Genomic DNA, 13,061 nt, shown 5'->3' with positions numbered 1-13,061 from the left:
ATTTCTGATTGTACTCGTTTAGATCTTCTTTTTTAAGATAGCTAGCAGTCTATCAATGTTGTTTATATTTCTGAAGAACAAACTATTTCATTGATTTTTTTGGTATGGATTTTTGCATCTCAATTTTATTCAGTTATCTAATTTTAATTATTTCTTCATCTAGCTTTCAGGTTGGTTTTAAACCTCTTTTCTTTTTAAATTATCTGGCCTCAGATATTTCCTTATAGCAATGAAAAAATGGCATAACACAGATACTCTTCATTAGTTTTATAAATTTTTCTTTTATTTCAAGTTTCTTGAGAGTTTTAATCATGAACACATGCTGGATTGTGTCAAATGGAGTTTGCCCATTTACTGAGATGATCATGTGACTTTGTTTGCTTGTTTTTGAGACAGGATCTCACTTTTTCACCCAGGCTATAGTGCAGTAATATCATCATGGCTCACTTCAATCTCGACTTCTCCAGCTCAAACAATCCTCCCACCTCAGCCTCCCAAGTAGTTGGGACTACAGGCAAGTGTCATTACACCCAGGTAAGTTTTTGTATTTTTTGTAGATATGGGGTTTCATCATGTTGCACAGGCTGGTCTCAAACTTCTTGTTTCAAGCAATCTGTGTGCTTTGGCTTCCAAAAGTGCTGGGATTGCAGGCACGAGCCACTGTATCTGACTGATTTTTTATTTTATTCAAGTGATACAATGCATCCCATTAATATAGTTTCAGATTTTGAACTAACCTTGCTTTATCCTGGGCTAAATCCCACTTGATCCTGTTGTGTAATTTTAAAAATATGTTGTTGAATTCAGTTTTCTAGTATTTTTCATTGTGGTAAAATATATATAACATAAATATTTACATTTTTACCTTTTGTAAGTGTTTGCTCTTTGCATAATATATATTTTCCATATTTTTGTTGTAGGTCTATTCTCAATCAAAAGTGTGTCACCTTTAGATAGTATATAATTGAATTTTTTTAATCCAACTTGAAAAGCTCTGCCTTTTCATTACATTGTTTAATATTTTCACATTTAATGTTATAGATATAACTGGACTTATGCCAATTACTCATTGTTTTCTATATGCTCCAAGGTCCTTTTTGTTCTTTTATTTCTCTTTTATAGCTTTCTTTTGCATTAAGTAAACATTCTTTAAGTGGCATTTAATTTTTTTAAATTTGTTTATGGTTTATATGCTTTTAGCACTTGCTCTAGGGTTTACCATATACATTGAAATTTATCCAAATTAGCTTTAGATTTATCTCAGTTTGATTCTAGTGAGATATAGAATTGTTACTCCTATACAACTCTATTCCCTGCCTCACTTTTTGTAGTATCCTTTCTACACATATTGCATCTATTAATGTTACAAACTTAACAATACATATTTTAAGTATTATTTTACCTCTTTTGTAATTTTAGGCCATTAAAACTTTACTCCCTTCCACCTTATTTGTGCTCTTATTGACAAATATAGCACACATATTATATTTCTATATGCAATAGGCTCAATGGTATGTTGCATTATATACATATCATTTTATACCACTGCTTTTAAAATCAGGTATGAGAAGAAAGGAGGAAAATATGCCACTTTTTTAATAATTACATGATTTTTCTACAATATTCTTTATTTTTTCAAGTTGGACTGAAAATTCCATCTGGTGTAACTTGCTTTCATACTGAAGAACTTCCTTAAGTATTTCATGTATGGCTGGTCTGCTAGCAACACATTCTCTTAAGATTTTGTTTATCTGTAAAGGTCTTTCTTTCACTTTCACTTTTTGAACAAAAGCTTTCCTGAATAGAGGAGTCCGGGTTGAAACTTTCTTTGAGCATTTTAAATATATCATCCCAATGTCTCTGGTTTCTGTTATCTCTGCCAGTAAGTCAGGCGTGTTAATCTTTTTGGAGTTTTCTTGTAAGTGAAGGGACATATTTCCCTTGTTGCTTTCAAATGTACTCCTTGTCAGAAAGTTTCATTCTTTTTAATATGATTTGTTCATGGATTACTTTGTGTTTATACTACCTGGAGTTCATTGAGCTTCCTGGATGCCTAGGTTATTGTTTTTCAATAACTTCGAGTAGTTCCAGTAATTTTTTTGAATATTTGTTCTTTTTCTTCTGTCTCCTCTCCATGTACTCTTAGTACATGTATGTTTGTGTGATTAATAATGCCTCACATTTCTCTGAGGCTGTGTTCATTTTTCTCCATGCTTTTTTTCTTTTTCTTTTTCAAGTTCCATAATCTATATCCATTTATCTTTGTTTGCTAGTTTTTATTTTGCCTGTTCAATTCTCTGAGGAGCCCCCCAAGTAAATTTTGTATTTAGATTATTATACTTTTTAACTTTGGCATTTTCATTTAGTTCTTTTTATTAATTTCTACTTTTTTGTTGATTTTTTTATTCGGTATAACATTCCAACATACCTTCCTTTACTTCCTTAATCATTTCCACTAGTTTTTGTTTTTTACTATTAAATATGACATCTGTGTATTCTTCCAGGCAGTTTCTGTTTCCTGCTATTTCTCCCAGCATATGAGTCATGTTCCTCTATTTCTTTGCAGGTTTCATAATTTTTTATTGAAATTGGTCCTTTTAGACACTATATTATAGCAACTCTGAGTACTGGTCCTCCTGTTCCAGTGTTTCTTTGCTTGTATGTTTAATGACTGGCTGAATTATTTTACTGAAGTCTACCCCTGTCTCCTTAACTGTGGTAAGCCTTTGATGTTGTGACTCAGGGAAGTATAGTTTTGGGCATGCCCACAGTTATCTTGGGATGTCAGTTGTATTGGTAGGGTGCTCTTCCACTCTTTTCTGACCACATCCAGCTATTAAACTCCACTAGTAGCACCTACTGATGGCCCTATTGTTTTCATCAATATCCCGAGGCTTAAATGCCTCCATTAATTCAATCATATCAATCCAATCAAATTGTGGTCCTGTTGAGTGAATACTTTCTGAGGTTAGTGTTCCGTATTTGTTCTGGCCCCAGGAGTGCTCCTCCCAGCTGTCTTATCCTTGGGTTATTTTCTGCAAATTACCACCTTACATTCCAGGCTATATCTTTATTAGATCCATGAATCTTCAAATTGCCTTTCACCACAATGTCCAATATTTTTTAGAGTAGCTTTAGGTTCAAACTTCCCCATGCTTTGTTGCAAATAAAGTCAGTTAACTTGGGGACAGATTAGGAGCTATTGTTTTTTTGTTATGCTTCTCCCCCAGGCGAAATCTCTGAGCCCAGGCTCTGAAGCTAGGGGTGGAGACAAAGGCAAGTTTTTTGCTGAGTGACACATCAACTCTGGGAGCTGAGCACCTGGTGGAAGGGGAGGAAATAATAATGATGTCCTCTTTGCTTGCATTTCCTAACTTGGAAACACATGCTTATGAACAGGAAGAAGAGCTATCAGAACCCCATTATTCTTAGCATACTGCACCTGCTTAGAACCTACCTTTCATAAATAGTGGGTGGGCACTAAGAGGAAGTCTCCACCTGTGACCACACTCAGCCTCAACAATAGGCAGCTGAGGACAGAATGAATCTGAGAATCCTTTATCTTCCTAAGAAGAAAGCCCTATACTGGGAGCTGATGTTAGAGTAAGTCCTGTGTTCTAATCTGCAACAATCTTCATTCAAATACTGTGGACTGTTATCTCTCTTACTGAATTTTTGTAGATTTTTTTTCACTAGATATTTATTTGCTGTTTCCTTTAGGACTATTTCCAGAAGCTTCATACAATTGCATTGTCTGCATAATTTCCATCAGTTTTGTTGAGAAGTGGGTCAGCAGAGCTCTCATGTTGTTAAACCAGAAGTCAGTCCGTTGTTGTTTTAAACTATTCAGTTTGGGGGTAGTTTACAGAGACACTGTAGATATTTAACATGGGAAATAACACAATTGGAGGAATAACTTGGTGTTATATGAACAGTGGGGGAAAGTGAGATTACAGAGAGTGGGCAGGTTTTGAGATCCAAAACATAGTTGAGAGATTGGGTTATAATATGTGGATGAATAACTATTTTTTCCAGGAACAAATATTGGAAAAATTTATGACATAGGCTTTAATAATAGGCATATTTTAATTTTTTTTATTCTGAAATAGGTTCACTGAGAAGAACAGTAGATAAAATAAGTATCTGAAGTGTTTTCTCTGACTAGGGAAACAGAGTTGAAGGGCCTATAAAATTTGGTAACTGAATTTATGGGTGTAGTAACAGTATTCCAGGTGATGTTATTTTCTTCAAAGCAGAAGTATGGGAAATATTTTGGGTTATTCCTGGAATGGGATTTCTCCAAACAGGTATGGTGCAAACATATGAGCAAGAGAATTTAGGATATTAATTTAAAAAAAGTTAAATCATGAAGTTTGGGATACGATTTTAAAATAAAAATGTGTATTTACAAACAAGAAGAAAGTTGAGGATTGTTGCACTCAGGGTTCCAAGGAAGTCAAAAGAATAGCTGTTAGGGAAGAATGTGAACAAGTGATCTGAAATAAGCAGTTGTTAGATAATTGTTTATTTGGTTGGGTAACAAAACTAAGGCTTGATCACAAGAGTGTGTAGATAAGAGAGTGAACAAGCTCATTGGAAATGAGAGAAAAATCTATTTTAGGTATCGTCACATTGAAACCATTTTAGATAATGGGTGGTGTTGGGGTAGAGTGCAGACCAATGATCTGGGTTACAATATGTTAAAAAAGAATAAAGAGAAGGAGCAAGGTGTCAGCAGATGGCAGCAACAAGGGATAGACTGTAAATTTCTAGTAGCACACACAACAAAAGAAGAGCTTTAAGTCTAAATATTCAGGGATGTGGAAATGGTTTAGTAGGTTAAGATTTTTCAAACATTAAGATAAGAAGGTCCCTGATTTTTAACATAGAAAATTTCCTATTACCACTTATCCAAATGACAAACACAATATGACTTAATTTTTATAAAACTATAAATCAAACCAGAATGATGTTGACAGATAGGCTTATAGTGATAATCTCTCTGTAGTAAGACTTTGGCTGATCTTTCTTCTTCTATTTTAATATCTTGTTTAAAATATTTATAATGAACATATTATTGTAAAGTTCATCAAGGAAATAAAGCTATTTTTATTATGGAAAATAAAATAGAATTGACCCTAATCTTTCATTAAACTATTTATTTATTTTGTCCGTTGGAAATGAAAGTGGTAATCAGAAGTCATCTATATAGCTCTATATAAATTAGAATATAGGCGGGTGGATCACTAGGTTGGGAGATCAAGAACATCCTGGCTAACAAGGTGAAACCCTGTCTCTACTAAAAATACAAAGAAAAAAAAAATTAGCTGGACGTGGAGGCGGGCACCTGTAGTCCCAGCTACTCTGGAGGCTGAGGCAGGAGAATGGCGTAAACCCAGCAGGCAGAGCTTGCAGTGAGTGGAGATCACGCCACTGCACTCCAGCCTGGGTGACAGAGTGAGACTCCGTCTCAAAAAAAAAAAAAAAAAAAAAAGAAAGAAAATAGAAAAAGTAGTTTCAGGAAGATTATATGTCACAATAGAAAGAAACTTCATGTGCATATTACTCAAAAACAAGTAAATTTAATTACCATTTATGTGCATATCTTTTGCTTTTGAGACAACTTGAACAAGCAAATGTATAGACATCCTACTTTATCTAATTTGTAGCTAAATATCTATTTTGTCAACTGCAGATACATAATGGTAAATCTCTCAATAAAAATGGCAAAAAATCAATAGAATAAAATCAACTGGGTTGTTTTGTATCTGTTAATGAACATGTTGGAAACTAATCTTAAAAAATATTAGTTATATCTCAGGTTCAGGTAAAAGAAATTTAGTGACATACTCAGGTAAGGGATTATACAAAAATGAGATTACATATTCCAACAATACTGCAAAGTATTGTTGAACTGGGAATGTAAGCCCTGAACTTCTAAGTTCTTTCTTTCTCTAACATTTTCTTTCTTGAAGTTCTCTGGTGCACTTAAAAGAAACTAACCACCATCAGCATATGCCTTACTTTCACTATTATATTTTATATGAGTAACTAAAGTTTTGACACTCAAAGCTTTGCCTTCTACAGGTACTTTATTATAGGTATCTACAGGTGGTAATTAAGTATCTGATTTACCAGTGCTTCCCTCGGACTATGAGAGTTCCCTTCACAAATGGAAAAAGGATCATTAACACCTTTAATCTAGTCAGACCAGAGACCAATTCCAGAAATGTTGGAGCCAATTCTAATAACTCATTTCTAAGGTTCTATTCCTCTTGAATATTAGCGTCTAATAGAAATTCAAGGTGAGCTACAAATGCAAGCCACTGATGTATTGTTAAAATATTTAGTAGCCATATTAACAATGTAAAAATCAGCAAAATTAATATTTACTTAAATCAATATATGAAAAATATTATTTTAATATGTAGTTAATATATGGCCTATTAATGAGATATTTTCATTTTTTTCTTACTGTATTTGAAATCTGGTGTGGATTTTATAGATACAGCCATTCTCAAACCTTACTAATAATATTTCAAGTGCTCAATAGCCACAGTGGCTAGTGGCTACTGATCTGGAACCCCTTCCATTAGCTGTTTCTGTCTCAGTCAAGGTTCAATCAGAGAAGCAGAACAATATTAATGATATAGAATAAGGGATTTTATATGCAGACTAGGCCTCACACAATTATGAAAATTGGAATAAGCATCTCTGCAATGCAGTTGTCACTGCCTCTGGTATTGAGAGTGAAGCTATTAACCATCAGCCAGATTAGCAGTCAGAAAGGAAAACTAGATATGAAACACTCATGATAAGGGACTTACTACCTTAACTGGAACCCACATCATTCTCTCTCTGCCTTAAACTGCTGCAGGGTCGATATGCGGTGAACCTGCAGCTCTTTACCACAAACCTGCACACTCACTTGGTTCAGGACTTTAAAAAGCTGTAAGGAGGCTTTCTGATGGGGCCCATGTAAACCAAGTGAGACTACAGATCAGTGACAAGTGTGAGATGATACAATGGATGGTACTCTATACTAATCTACTGAGCATAAGAATATGGCTGCTGCTTCATTTCTGCCTCCTGCATTTATGCAAATGTCTTTGGTAGCCAGTATGAACCCAGAACCTTATAGGAAAGGAAATTTTGGAAAATATTTGCAGCCTGGCTAAGGTGACATAGTAATAAACCACTACAAGTATGTTTCACTAAAAAATTAAAAAAGAACAACAAAATGAGAAAAAAAATTGTACGAAATATCACAGGACAGATTAATATTTATGATTTTTAAATAACTCTCACTAGCCACTTAGAAAACAATATTAACCACCAATGAATAAAATGAACAATGCTTATTCTCAAAAGATAACAGAAGGTCATAAAGGGTCACAAGAACAGGGCCTCATTTCAAGTAAAAATTGCAAATAAAATATATAGCTAACAACTTTATCTTTTTGATGGTGAGGGTGCTTGAACCTACTATCATACATTGCTAGGTGGCATAAAAACTGGGGTAAATTAAACAAATAAGGAAAACATACTCATAAAATACATTTAAAATTATGTTAAGTGATAAAAGCTAGATACATTATTAGGTACATAGTTACAGTATAATCCCAATTAAACATTATAAAGGCATATTCTTCCACATGAAAAAATTATTGGAAGAAATATTTTAAAATGTTAACAGATATTGCTAGGTGATTTTTAATTATTTAATTATACTTTCTTTTCTAACATTTTTAAAATTTACATGTGATAGTCACTGAATTCTAAAAACTAATCAACATTATTAAAAAATTTACCTTTAATGGCATTTTTTTCTCAAACCGTTTGGTATACACCATATATTGTTATAACCAGTTCTGACATCTAATGGACCAATCCTTTAGCTCCATTGTAAACTTTTCATGGAAATCTGATGATTTGTCCATCTCCCTCATTACTTCAGTGAGTACAAATTATTTCCTTATGTGTAAAACTCCTTTTGGAATATATGTAAAATTGCATAGAGATTCCATATTTCACAATATGTGATCAGAAATATATATCATTTAACTTCTACCTGGAAACTGGGAGGGAAGGAAAGAATTATTTTCACTGAATAAATACATAAATAAGTCTGAAGTCTGTAAGTAAATGTCTTATTACAACTCAAAAATAAATTGTGTGATTTTAAGCAATACAAAAAGCACACAGAAGTGCAAAGTTATGAGTACAGATAAATATACTAGACTATTTTGACCTCCTACACCAAATTGTTCACACCCTTGCCTCTATAGTTTATTACTCTGCCATGCCATTCCATCATGGTCCAAATGTGAGGTTTATCTTTTTCACAAGATAATCTTGCTACAGACAATCTAGTTATTGAATATCTTCAGCTAACAACAATCTTGTTAATAGCTTCTTTGTATCCCTTCAAACCCATCTTACATCTGGAAAGCAGCTATATATATGCACTTATACATAAACTTTCCTTCTTCAAGCTGATGATTACTATTTTGTCTGAAGTCATAATGTTTCACAAAAACACTTTCTCAGCTGGTGTAGCTTTCTGAAGTCTTTGTTGTTATTTTTCCTTGAAAAGGAGATTGACAAAGGATTTATTCCAACAGCCAAAGTCTTTCTCACTCAGAAGCACAGAGACCATTTTTATAGCATTTTTTGAACAATGTTATTCTTTATATCAGACTGATATGAAAAAATAAGAACTTCCAAAGCATCTCCTACATGTGCAAACTTAAATGCTACTTACTATCATCACTCTCGTGTGTTTTCTACCTGAAATGAAAAGGTACATTTTAAGGCTTTCTCAAGGAAGGAAAAGACCAATGTTTGATATCAAAGGAGAAGTTAAAATTTGATCTTTCAGATAATCCAAAAGACAAACTACAGTTCCACAAGGAATACTTCCTGAGATAAGTTTACTTACTGTCAAGATAAATGGTGTGTTTGAAGGAGAGGGTAATAGCAGGTGTGAGTGTGGAAACTGTGAGCTTGATTCTGTGTCAGGGGACCAGTGGGAAGGTCTACAGTTAGTACACAGCAGAGGCAATCAGTTCAAGTTCCAGAGAGTGTGAGTGAGAAACACAAAAGAAAACACTCTAATAAGTAGAGAGTTTCAAAAAAGCATGGTGCATGACGTGACCAATGCATGCTGCCGAGTCTATTCTTTTTGGAGTAAGAGTACATGTTACTGACATTCACAGTGAAGCACTTTGAACACATGTGTTGCCCCATTGATCTTAGTGCTTTGTTTAATGGTCAGTTAAAAAAGTCAGGCATGAAAATAATTTCAGTGAAATTATCTTGTCCTTCTCTATATTCTTAACTCCTAATCAGTAGTATATTAAACAGCTTAATCCTTAATATTTCTTTGTTTCAATTTGATTTTCTTTATTTTAAAGAATATGTGTGACTTGAAACTCTTGAGATTTTCTCTGTTCTCCTAGATTAGGTTGGAGGGATGGAGTTGGGCATATCTAAGAAGACAGGAAGATTATTTTAATTAAGGCTACCAGACTTTCCATTACCCAAGTAATAGATACTTGGTGAGAATGAGATGTTAATTGTTTAGGCAAGAGAACGGATTTTGGAGGCTGATTAGAAATGATAAAGCAGATGACATGACAGAACAAATTGGGGGAAAATCAGATATTATAACATGGAATTTGATTAAGTTTCTGTTGTGTGGTATATAATATAAATTCTCTTGTCCATTGCATTATGGAACATTCAGTAAGATATTTATTTTTATTGAGATACTTTGAAACTAGAATTGCTTTAGGAGCTGTATCCAAGTGCTAAATCTTGAGTAAAGATAGGTGTTGGGTAAGAACAGAGGCAGTTCATAGGAACATTGGTAAAAACCAGTTTATAGTAAGCAAAATAGTTTCTCAGTAAGACTGACAGTTATATAAATATATAATCACGAATGCCATTACTAATTTTTAAATAGTAGCTAACATTAACTGAGTGCATATTATGTACTAGGCATATGCTAAGAACTTTCTGTGCATTATTTGATTTAATCCACACAAAAGGTCATCATAGTATTTTGCTACAGTAATGTCCTCTAGTGAATTATATCACTGTCTTTTCTAGTCCCTTCTAACAGTGACTCTAGCTTTGATAGTATAACTTATTTGAACAATATGACATCAGCATACAGGACGAAAACAGAGACTTCGTAAGCACTTGGACATTGGACCTTGCCCGCTTGAAATGCCGCCGTTATCACAAGGTGAAGAAGTCTTGCCTAGCCTCCCTAAGGATGAAAGACCCCAGAGAGAGTGAGGCCCAGCCACCCTAGCTGAGTCCTCATCCAATCCATCGTTTGAAAGTAGCTACATGAATGAGCCCAGACAAGATTAGCAGAATTTAATCTACAGAACTGTGAGAAATAATAAATTCATGGTGCTTTAAGTCATTAAGTTTTGAAATGATTTGTTACTTGGCAAAAAAAAACTGATACAGAAATGTGTACCATAAATGAGTGCCCTCTTAAAAAATCTAAATCATGTAGTATTGGCCTTGGAATGAGGTGGGAATAAAGGCTGGAAAGGAAAAAGGAGATTGTTATTGGAGGTGGTAAAATCAGTGGAGTAAACTACTGTTGGAGGTAGAAAGATGATGGCCCATGTTTTGTAGTAGTGAAACAATTGGCAAAATTATCAGCTCCTATTAAGTGGAAGATAGTGGTCTGACAAAGGAGATTGCCAAGCACTGTGTTGAAAATGCAGTTGACTTTCATAGCTGCATAGTTATAAATATTTGATACAATCCTATAGATAAATACTACTATTGTCTCCAATTTACAATTGAAGAAATTAGGCTTAAAGAGGTAAACTTACTCAAGGGCACTGCAATGTTATCTCTTATATTGCAGATTCAGCTCTCTTTGTGGATTAATGTTACAGTGTCTATTATAGTGAGGATTTATTTATAAAATTATATGAAGTAGTTATATATGGTTAAAATGTTGTGAGTCATAAGCCAAAAAGATGGCATAGTAGCAAAATTTGAATATAAATAAAAAGGTCGAGTGTTTCTTAGGTATTGTGAAATATTTTATGGTTATATCCAATGGCATATGTTGCTTTGTCAAGTTCTTATAAGAAATATTAAAAAATATATTCCTGGCATGTACAAGTCAATAAGATTTAGTCTTACATTTACTCATACTGTCTTATATTGTCTCTATTCTTTCATTAAACTAATACAGAGTCACTCAGCCACCTATAGTCTTTTCTATAGCAATAACTACTTAAGAGTCTTCCGTCTGCTCAAGTCTTCCCATGCTAGTTCTTGTTGAATGTCTTTAGAAGAAGATCTGAAAATACCATTTCTTAAAAGTCATATTTATGCTGAAACATTTTCAGCACTGACCAAATTTATTTATTCTAGCATTATGTAGCTCCTTAACCTGTCCTTGTCTCTCACTGTCCTTTAAGTAAGCTCTGCTTGTTTGCCAAATTGGCCTAATCATAGTTCCTTGGACCCATTTCTCATTTCCATGCATTTGTATATTGTATTCTCTTATCTAGAATGCCCCTCCACATCCTTTGTTAATCCTTATTGTCATTATTACCTGCTAGTATTCATAAGAACATAAGAGCTACCAAACTGGTTTTAATTAGAACACTTCCTATGATCAACTGGTGTCTCTTCTTGGACTAATGCTTTGAAATTATTTGCTATTATCACACCCATGATGAAGACAGATTGGTAAGAGACTCTGAAATTTGCTAAAAGCCCAGGGGAGAATAAAAACTATTGTCTTCATAGTGGTTAGTCTATTGACAAGTTCTGCTACAATATGATTTGTGAAGTAATTCAGAGAAAAGAGAGTAAATTTTTATGAGTAACAGGCTTGCTTCAAACCTTCTCTGATACTACTACAGATATATGGATGCAAATTAAAATTTTTACCTTCTTAGCATTTGGATGTTTAAAGTTACAAAGACCAAATATTCAAGATTTTAAAAAGGTTGACATTGATGAGATGCAGTCAGACATTATTTAAAACATTAGTATATATTAAATAATCATTGCTTGTTCAATGGTTAGGTAGAATTAGTTGACAATACTAGAAAGAGCTATAGAGAAATTTAACTTTACATTGTTATAAATATAGCTCAACCAAAAATGAAGTTTGCTCAAGAGAAAATAGAAAAAGTTAATACTCTTAAAACATTTCCACATTAAAAAATAGTTACTGAAATATTCAAAACAACAGAGATTTAGAATGGTACCAGTTTGTTTTTATAACAAAATATTAAATTGAAATTAAATCAAATTTTAGACTCTAGAAACTTCACCTTTCAGTTACCCTGACAATTTAAGATAACATAATTCTGAGGAATAAAATCTTTTTTTCACACACAAGATAATTTTGATAATAGATTTCTATTCTAACTATTCATTATTTTATATCAAAGCAACGGTAATGATAAAAGTATAATGGTAATGATAGTAATGAATTTCCTTGTTTAATTACTGTCACAGGTATAAAATGAATTAAAATTAGCAAATATATTCTTTGATATTTTTTAATGTCATGGTTGAAGAGAAAAAGGCAAGAAAGGGGGAAAGTAATGGGAGAGGAGGGAGCTCAAGAGAGAAGAAGAGAGTTAATTTAAAATATATCATAGCCAAATATTGCCTCCTGAGGGTTGTGTTTTAGAAATGGAAATAAACCATTAGCCAACTTTTTGAGTCAGGTGCTGTAAGCAATAGAACCTACTGAGATGACATTTAAAATATTGATCAGTGTTAAGCGGTTCATAGGTCTTTTGGAGAAAACACGGTCACTGTGTTCCACATAAAGGCAAGGACTCTGCATCGTACTTCCATATCCTTGGCCCTAGCACAATGCTCAACTCAGATGTGTATGTGCTCCACATATTTTGTGAATGAATAAATGATATTTCTGATATTGCATTCACATCCAGTCCAAACAAAAATGAATATTTCTGTTCAAATACTTAGCATAATTCAGGAACTTTTTATGCTGCAAAATGATTCACAAATATTTGCCTTCATTACTCACC

At 33.4% G+C, this 13,061-nt stretch overlaps 1 long non-coding RNA gene across 1 annotated transcript in view; it reads left to right on the top strand.

Annotated features, from left to right (window-relative positions):
• Positions 1-410: 410 nt before the first annotated feature.
• LOC134739598 (uncharacterized) overlaps positions 411-13,061 on the top strand; it is an 85,694-nt gene continuing 73,043 nt past the window's right edge. The window contains exon 1 of the long non-coding RNA XR_010126422.1: positions 411-534. This is a non-coding gene — a long non-coding RNA (uncharacterized LOC134739598). The remainder of the gene's footprint in view (positions 535-13,061) is intronic.

Source organism: Pongo pygmaeus, chromosome 4 (assembly GCF_028885625.2).
Source record: "Pongo pygmaeus isolate AG05252 chromosome 4, NHGRI_mPonPyg2-v2.0_pri, whole genome shotgun sequence".
Classification (NCBI taxonomy): domain Eukaryota; kingdom Metazoa; phylum Chordata; class Mammalia; order Primates; family Hominidae; genus Pongo; species Pongo pygmaeus.
The sequence above is the reverse complement of the archived record's forward strand: the minus strand, read 5'-3'. Positions and strand labels throughout refer to the sequence as shown.